The 7955-nt window shown below is 43.2% G+C and overlaps 1 long non-coding RNA gene across 1 annotated transcript; it reads left to right on the forward strand.

Moving 5' to 3' along the window:
• Nucleotides 1-6079: 6079 nt before the first annotated feature.
• LOC310825720 lies at nt 6080-6519 on the forward strand. The gene is made up of 3 exons (XR_014555483.1): nt 6080-6244; nt 6275-6398; nt 6462-6519. It is a non-coding gene; the product is annotated as an uncharacterized lncRNA (long non-coding RNA).
• The last annotated feature ends 1436 nt before the right edge of the window (nt 6520-7955 follow it).

Genomic DNA, 7955 nt, shown 5'->3' on the forward strand with positions numbered 1-7955 from the left:
CAGGACCATCTTCTTGTTTTTTTCATTCACAAAGCCTCTGATGACTTCTAAGAAATCGATATCGAGTTCATGTAGAATGACTAACAGCGCCAAGCTGTTCAATGACTCTTCGTTCATGGTTGAACCGGATGAGAATCTTTAAAAGGGACAGCTTTCTGAATGCCATTTCCGCTTCTGCACACTTAGACAAAGGCAACATAAGGTCCTCAATGCATGCTTTAGAAAACACATTCTCAAGTTGCAGATTGGGCATGGTGGTAAATGGTCCTCCCCATTTACCAAAGCAAGCATCATGCATAGTGTTCAAAGTTACTGCTTTAGATGTTAGGCTGTTTGGATATTTTTCAATTGCAAAATTGCATCCTTCTGATCAATCTTTTTCAGTCATGCTTTTAAATTCTAAAATCTAGGAGTGCCTTTTAAAAAGTTTGCATATTTCTCCTGTTACCTAAAACTAGTTCTTAAGATGATAAATTAGGTGGTCCATTGTGGCAAGAAACACTTTTCTTTCAAATTCAAATTCTGCATCACTTTGCTGAGTTCCAGGCTCATTTTTGAACCTTGTGTTTCTCTTCAGAGTGCAATTTGCCTTTTCTCTTTGAGGTCCATTAGAATACTAAATATTCAGTGACACTTGTTCAAAGGGAGGCAGTGACAGAGATAGCCTTTTCAGTTGCGGCCTCATGGTTATGGAATGCTCTGCCTAGGGAGGCTTACTTGGTGCTGACAATATGAATATTTTGGTGCCAGGTTAACAATTTCTTCTGCTCTCAGGTACGCAATGGACTGTTTTATTTACCGTTGCTATTTTGTTGGTTTTATTTATCGTTGTGTTTTTTGTTAGTTAACTGTTCATTCTGCCTGTCTTGATTTTGCTAATTCTTATGGGGTGTATCCTTTAGTACAGCTGTCCCCCCCCCTTATGTGGGGGTTACATTCCAGGCACCCACGTGCATAAGTGATATTGTGTATCATAGGAACCTTTCTCTAAACACCCTTTAAAAACCCTCTGTACTGCTGTTTCTTTAATCCATACCAAAAATACTGTATCCAAAAATATCCACAACTAGAATTGAAGCGTTGGGGTTGGCAGGAGGCTGGAGGATGTGCAGGAAAGAAGCTGCTGAGCTACCCTGCACACCAGCTGTTAGGTGAGGAGGCTGAGCAGCGTAAACAAAGCCCCACTGTGCCTCAGTCTCTCCGGGTCTTCCTCTGCACTCACTGACACCCTCTTCAGGCTCTTGGGGGGGGTACACAAGCTCTCCAGCTTTCTCCAACCATTTCTGTGTGCTTATGCAGTAATGTGCAAGTTGACTTTCAGAGCATGTTCCAGATCTCCTCCCCTCATTCTCAGATTGCTTCTGCTTGCTCTCTGTGATCTACTAGGCCCTATCTCACTCTCTGAATCTTATTCAGATTTGCAAATACAGTGGTACCTCAGGTTAAGTACTTAATTCATTCTGGAGGTCCGTTCTTAATCTGAAACTGTTCTTAACCTGAAGCACCACTTTAGCTAATGGGGCCTCCTGCTGCCACTGCGCCGCTGGAGCACGATTTCTGTTCTCATCCTGAAGCAAAGTTCTTAACCCGAGGTACTATTTCTGGGTTAGCAGAGTCTGTAATCTGAAGCGTATGTAACCTGAAACGTTTGTAACCCGAGGCACCACTGTACAGACTTGCCTCTCTCGTACTGAATCCTTATCTCAACATGTAACCCAATCATCAATTAGTGTCAAATCCAGACTCATAACTTTCCAATTGCATTAACTTCATGCTCTGATTCAGGGAAAATGCAACCAATCTACTCCTATACTAATTGCTAATTTTAAAGTTATCATTAAATAACTTGAAGCCCCCCGCAGTGGCATAAGTCACTGAGCTAAGTATCAACTTGGTTATCAAAAAGGGGGGGAGGGGGGAGTCAAAATGAAAAATCGAAAACAGGAAAATGTTAATCTGAGATCACGTAAGTGATATGATTTTATGGTATCTGCCTACTCCAAGCACTCGTGAGGTCATAATTTTAACCTTGCACGGGTCAGAGCTATTGGAAAATGATTCATTTCAGGGCAGGCCAGCTATATTTCTCTCAATTCCTTGGCATATTAATTGCCAGCAATGAGTGAACCCCCTTAAGTGTCTCATTTATTGTTTTAAATATGAAAATGTTTTAAAGATTAGAAAGGAAATTGTTTGAATTAATTAACTGAACTGGCACTCTGGGGATCTGATACAAGATTTTTTAGACAAAGGCTGGGAATTTACAATAATGGCATTTCTTTCATGGTAAAAAGATATAGCACCAAAGGGACTCTGAGGCACTCTTAACATTTTAGCTGATGTCTGTTGGGGGCTTGAGATTCCTCTGAAAGCATTCATTTGATTCATTGGAGACTCCTCTCAATTACAGTATGAAAAGGCATCACATTAAAATAGCCAGACAGCCCACATATTTCACCATTTAAATGGAACTGGGTAAGTAGTACAATGAAAACTCAGAATGTAAATGGAAGCTATTAGAGTAATGGCATCATTTAAAGGGGGGGGGGAGACCTCCTTTTTTTTGCTCAAGAGGTAATGTGTAAAGATAAAACACAGAGCTGTGTTGAACATGGCTAACTTAATCACTTTTTCATTTTGCTTTGTGTGATGTGTCTATTATACACAACTCCCCTGTACAGAAATGCGAATCTGAACTATGGCGTGCTGAGTTCAGCAACCCTTGCAATTAGCTGCATGCCACGCACTCATTGTGAATAGACAAACATGGACGTCTTTTGGAGGATACCTACTGCCATGGTTTCCCCCCTTTCCTTTCCAGGTTCCCATGCCTCTAGCAGCAGCAGCAGGACCTGCTGCATTACACTGAACACCCATCACAGTGACATCTGTTTCCACAGTGACCAACCAGATGCTTCCAGGAAGCCCACAACCAGGGCATGAAGGCAAGTGCTGTAGAACTCTAGCTTTCTGCCTCTCTATAAGCATCTCCATAAATGATAATTTTGAGAGGTTATTTGCACACTTCCAGCACACTTCCAGGCTGCTGCTACTTGGGGGTGGGGTTCAGTTGTATTTTAATATTCTGTTGGAAGCCGCCCAGAGTGGCTGGGTAACCCAGCCAGATGTGCCGGGTATAAATAATAAATTATTATTATTATTATTATTATTATTATTATTATTATTATTATACTGGCAAATTCAGGCTGTGCATTTAAAGTTGCCTTGATCTCTTGCACAGAAAACTTGCCCCCCCCCCATCCCCATTGATGGGGAAATACACTGGAATGCATGGGACAATGTCATATAACCTTCCTGTTAAAAAAAAATAAATCAGTCTCAATGCTCAATAAACAGTTATCTGGAAGCAACATCAACCTTAACTACTGTAGAAATTTCACACTGAAGAATCTCCAGTGAAGCCAGCTAGAAATATTCTGCTTCTAAAACTTGCCATCATTCTTTAGGAGGAGACAGTCCTACTCACTGTTGTACATCTCAAATAAATGCATGACACTTGTATAATAAGAATGCAGCAGTTCAAGGATTGACCAGAGAAATGTGGCAGCTGTACTGCTAGAATACTGTGGATATGATATAGGAATGCTCAAAATTTAATTAAGAGGAAAAATCTTGTTTTCTGGTTCATCTAGATATAACCACAACATCCTTGCAAATGAGTTAACATTTATTTATTTTGATGCTTATTTGCCCCCCTCCAAAAAAAATACCTATTTCAGGCTAAAACAAGCATAAATCAAAATAAGAGTTTAATAGTCACATTATTTCATTTTGGTTTCCAAGTTTAATTCTTTTCTCTCAATAGGAGAATCTGTTCCTTGGAAAACCTGCTGTTAAATAATTTCTAACAAAGCCCTAGTGTTTAAAAGGTTTATAAAGTATAGCTTGTTTATTGCTCCAAATACTTCAGTAGCATTCCCAATGTATTTTTCTTTTTCTTCTTTACCAAATAATACAATCTTTGTTTGGGCCATCAATCTCAGGCTACTAAATGTTCCCTTAAAAGCACCATCATCTGAATAGAAACTGCTTTTCCTATATATTCCTTGAATGTATACAATTCAGGATAAAATGCTCTTTTACAATAACTGATCTCATCAGAAATAAATAGCAATGAAACCATAGGATCCTGCAGGTGGATTCATGAATTCTTAAGACGATCCTCATGTCATAAGTATATGAGCTAATGTTTGTTGTTGTTGTTTAGTCGTTTAGTCATGTCCGACTCTTTGTGACCCCATGGACCAGAGCACGCTAGACACTCCTGTCTTCCACTGCCTCCCGCAGTTTGGTCAAACTCATGCTGGTAGCTTCGAGAACACTGTCCAACCATCTCGTTCTCTGTCGTCCCCTTCTCCTTGTGCCCTCAATCTTTCCCAACATCAGGGTCTTTTCCAGGGAGTCTTCTCTTCTCATGAGGTGGCCAAAGTATTGGAGTCTCAGCTTCAGGATCTGTCCTTCCAGTGAGCACTCAGGGCTGATTTCCTTAAGAATGGATAGGTTTGATCTTCTTGCAGTCCATGGGACTCTCAAGAGTCTCCTCCAACACCATAATTCAAAAGCATCAATTCTTTGGTGATCAGCCTTCTTTATGGTCCAGCTCTCACTTCCATACATCACTACTGGGAAAACCATAGCTTTAACTATACGGACCTTTGTTGACCAAAGGGCAAATAAATAATATGACTGGGTCTGAGCAGTAGAAGAATTGTGATACAATCCATTGATGTCTACTTTGAAGTAAGCCTTATTGAGTTCAGTGAGATTTACTTTCAGGTATGTGTGCATAGGATTGCAGCTTTAGAGACTGAAACATTCTGGAGGAATTGGTTCAGATCCAAAGGCATTTAGAATGAATAGAGAGACACAGAGTGGCTTTCCCAGTGGGGTGGTGTAGCTGCAGTAACAGCCTCCCACCAACAGGAGGAGCTGGCAATGAGGCTGAGGAATGCTTGCTGCATCTACACAGCCCCAGACCTTAACGCTGCCTTGCCTCTCTTTGGAGTATGTCCTTAGCAGTGGTCCTAAGTGAATGTGTACAGGATTGCAGCTGGAAAGATACAAAGCACCAAGAGATGAGGCAACAGCTGTTCTTCCTGACTCCCTTCTTCATTTCCCACTTCACCCATCTTTCTTCCCTGCCTGTTCTCCAATGGAGAAGGCATGAAGGGAAAGATTAGAAGTTGACAGTGGCCCTCAGCTTTTTCATGCAACTTTTAAGTGCCATGCAGACCTTCATAGAATCATAGAGTTGGAAGAGACCACAAGGGCCATCAAGTCCAACCCCCTGCCAAGCAGGAAACACCATCAGAGCACTCCTGACATAGGGTTGTCAAGCCTCTGCTTAAAGACCTCCAAAGAAGGAGACTTACATTCTCCATCTCATTACTAATTGCCATATTTACCTGTGTCATGATTCCTTCTTAAAAATTGCCAGGGCTGGAGCTCAAGATTGCCTGGGCGTTTTGCATCCTAAACCCGGATACATGTGTCGGGTGACGATGACAATCAGGTGATGAGTGAAAGGAAGCCAGAGTTGTTCTTTCTCACATTAACTTTCCATATTCTATAGATGAGCCATCATAATAATGTGTGGAATTCAACTAAGTAGACCTTTTGAAATTAATGAACATGACTAATCGCCATTCATTTCAGTGAGTAAAACTTATTTAAATACATAATGTGTTCAGACGCTTGGTGGTTCTGAGTCTGAGAAACAGGTGTAGCTGTAGATGGTATGAAGTACCTGCTGAATCCTAAGCTATTCCAGCAGCTTTATAAGGCCCAGTCTGGTCCAGAAGCTTTATATGGCCTCTCTGTTGCACCAGCCTAGAGCTGGAAGAGCAAAAATGAAGAAAAATACTTCCATATTACCTTTTTCCTTGGCTGGAGTGAGCAGTGGGTTTTGAAATGTGGTGGTTTGTTTACCACTCTGTTCAGACTTACTTTTCCCTGGCCAGGAGTTTGGATTGCTCCCTTAGTCCAGTTACAATTTATTTCTCTTCAAGTTCAAAATCAAAGCCAAACCTTGCTGCAGCCACATCATATTGCATTGGTGTCAGGGGCTCAGGAGCAGAGGCACAGGGGAGAGAGGAAATGGAGAGCGAAGGAGAAGAATCGGAGGGCAGCGTAGGGGAGTATGACAGTGGCCCGAGAGATTCCATGAGCTTCTCCAGCGAATCAGAAGATTCCCAGAAGGGGGCGCCGATGGGCAGGGGAAGGGGTGTCCCAGGGGGGACGCACCAGAAGCAAGGGGCCAGCGGGGACTCCCAAAGCAGCAGCGAGAGATCAGGGCCAGCTCCCCCACCAGAGCGTAGTGGGGGGGAAGAGTCCCATGCATCAGGGCCAGCGTCTCCTCCAGCAGGGAGAGAAGATGAGTCAGGGCTGACCACGCCTCTGTTGGAGAGTGAGGGAACGGAGGGGAGGTCAGGCCGAGCTAGCCCCCCCGAAGGGGGAAGCAGTGACAGGAGCAGTGTAACGGTCAGGAGGAAGGTTGCCGGCTGGGCGCGGGCGCCAAGTTCAAATGTACAGGCGTGCGGCACAGCAGAAAACCCGGATTGGGAACCAGGTCCTAAAGCCCGCCGGAGGCAGGGGGAAGACTCAGGGGACTCAGCGTCAGAAGAGTCCAGAAAGGGCAAGACCCCAGCGGACAGGCGGACCCAGAGGAGGAAAGAGCAGAGGAAGAGGTGGAGCAGGGCTAGAGTCTTAAACTGGTGCCTGGGGGGAGGAGATTCAGACGGAGCTTCAGCGGTCTAGAGTTCAAGATGTAGAGCTGCGCGCCGTGGCTTTGAAATCGAAACTGAACTTCAATAAAGACTTTTGTATATAACAAGAACTGGCGTTGGTCCTTTGTGAGCTGGGACCTAGGGCAGCTCTGACAATTGGATATTAATTTCAGGGTTCTTCTTTCCCCAAAGGGGTGTATTCTCCAGTATCTTTTACTAAATCTCAATCCATTCCCTTGTCTTTCAACTTGCGCAGATTGAACAATACGTGGTTCTATTAATATCCTTGGTGCATTATTCAATAGCAAGGTATAAACATTTCCAGCAACTGCACTTCATAAACATTTGTTTGACAAGTCCTGCTGCTTCTTTTCTCTGTTACTGGCAATATATGAAGTGCAGGAACAAATGGGTTATATTATCTGCTCCCTCCTCCTACATTTCCTCTCCTAACAAATAGTTGGTGAGCAGGTTTTATCGCAATGTACCTGGAAAAATATTTTGAAAGGAGGCGTGATATTTTTGTATTATCCACCTTACTTGCTTGATTTGATTTCTGGTAAACAAGATTTATTTTTAGGCTTTCCCTCATGTTGCACCAAACAGAGGTACAATCTAACCCCACACATATCATTAGTAATTGGCAGTGCAGGAGGTGCAGGATTATTCACTTGGCTTCCCAACACCAAATGTCACTACTAGTTACCAAGAGATATTATCTCTCTGAGGGCTATCAGTTTTGAATCCGGTAGCCTGGAATATTGTGCCATTATGTCAAGCTCAATATTAAAGTATGACAGTATAGGGAAAGGGCTTTCAGTCTTACCAGCCATCAATGGGACACCCAACCTCCACAGACTCAAAGGGTGTCCGTAGGTGTTGACAGTCTTATGAGCATGGGTAGGCAAACTAAGGCCTGGGGGCTGGATCTGGCCCAATCGCCTTCTAAATCTAGCCCACGGACGGTCCGGGAATCAGCGTATTTTTACATGAGTAGAATGTGCGCTTTTATTTAAAATGCACCTCTGGGTTATTTGTGGGGAATAGGAATTTGTTCATTTCCCCCCTCCAAAAAATATAGTCTGCCCCCACCCCCAAGATCTGATGGACAGTAGACCGGCCCCCTGCTGAAAAAGTTTGCTGACCCCTGCTTATGAGTCTGTATGGCACATCAGCAAAACGTCATCTAAGTAGTGTATTGCCTGATTC

Source organism: Podarcis gaigeae (genome assembly GCF_964106915.1).
Source record: "Podarcis gaigeae genome assembly, chromosome: 10".
In the NCBI taxonomy this organism is placed as follows: domain Eukaryota; kingdom Metazoa; phylum Chordata; class Lepidosauria; order Squamata; family Lacertidae; genus Podarcis; species Podarcis gaigeae.